This window comes from Sitodiplosis mosellana, unplaced genomic scaffold, assembly GCF_009176505.1.
Source record: "Sitodiplosis mosellana isolate CC-2019 unplaced genomic scaffold, AAFC_SMos_1.0 Smas_scaffold_6197, whole genome shotgun sequence".
NCBI classification, from domain to species: domain Eukaryota; kingdom Metazoa; phylum Arthropoda; class Insecta; order Diptera; family Cecidomyiidae; genus Sitodiplosis; species Sitodiplosis mosellana.
The window spans coordinates 7,534,062-7,534,877 of NW_022601438.1; positions in this window are offsets into that span (position 1 = coordinate 7,534,062).

Genomic DNA, 816 nt, shown 5'->3' on the forward strand with positions numbered 1-816 from the left:
TACTAAGCGTATTACGTTTCAACAACAACAGCGAAACGAGAAAAAAAGTACTGTAGAATAGTGTGAATTGAGTTACAGTGCAAAAAAACACAAATTAATTAAATTATGTCTTTAGCACAAAACCTATTGGCCCAATTTGTGTGTAAACCAAAATTCGAATTTGGTTTCATTGTGTTTATTGCTTGTATGTGTTCAAACCAGTTGCTGGAAAGCACAGACGAAAAAGAAAACAAATGCATTTACAACGAAATTCATTTAAATAGCCGACAACAAAAAATGCATGTCACATTGGACTAATCCAATGTTCGCTTGACACAAATTTGATTTGGATTCGGTATGCATCGAATTTAACTCCTTTTGAGCTAAAAAAGGGATAGGATGAGAGAGAGAGAGAGATAGTGGGAGAGTGTGGAAGAGAAAGATAGAGAGAAAAACTCAAACCGGATGCTGTACCAGTATTTCATCTGTGTCCACTTTTAGCTCCCTATCAAAATGTTGTGACTCTTGTGTTTACAAATTGGTCACGAACAAAGAGGCAAATACGAATAAATTAAGGCGATGCACAGATGTTTGTGTGTAAAACTATATCGGGCAACATATCATCTTAAATCAACTAGCCAACAGCCCATTGGCCCTTTTGTTTGTCATTTGCCGTCGGCAAAGCACAGAAATCAGAAATGTGCTCTCCTTATCTTATCTTAGCTTGGCTTGGCTTGGCTTGGCTTGGTTTCGCTTCATTTCATATATAAACGAATAAATTGGTCTTTGAAATGGTAATATGTTTATTTGTCGCTACTGAGCACCAAATGCCAACCA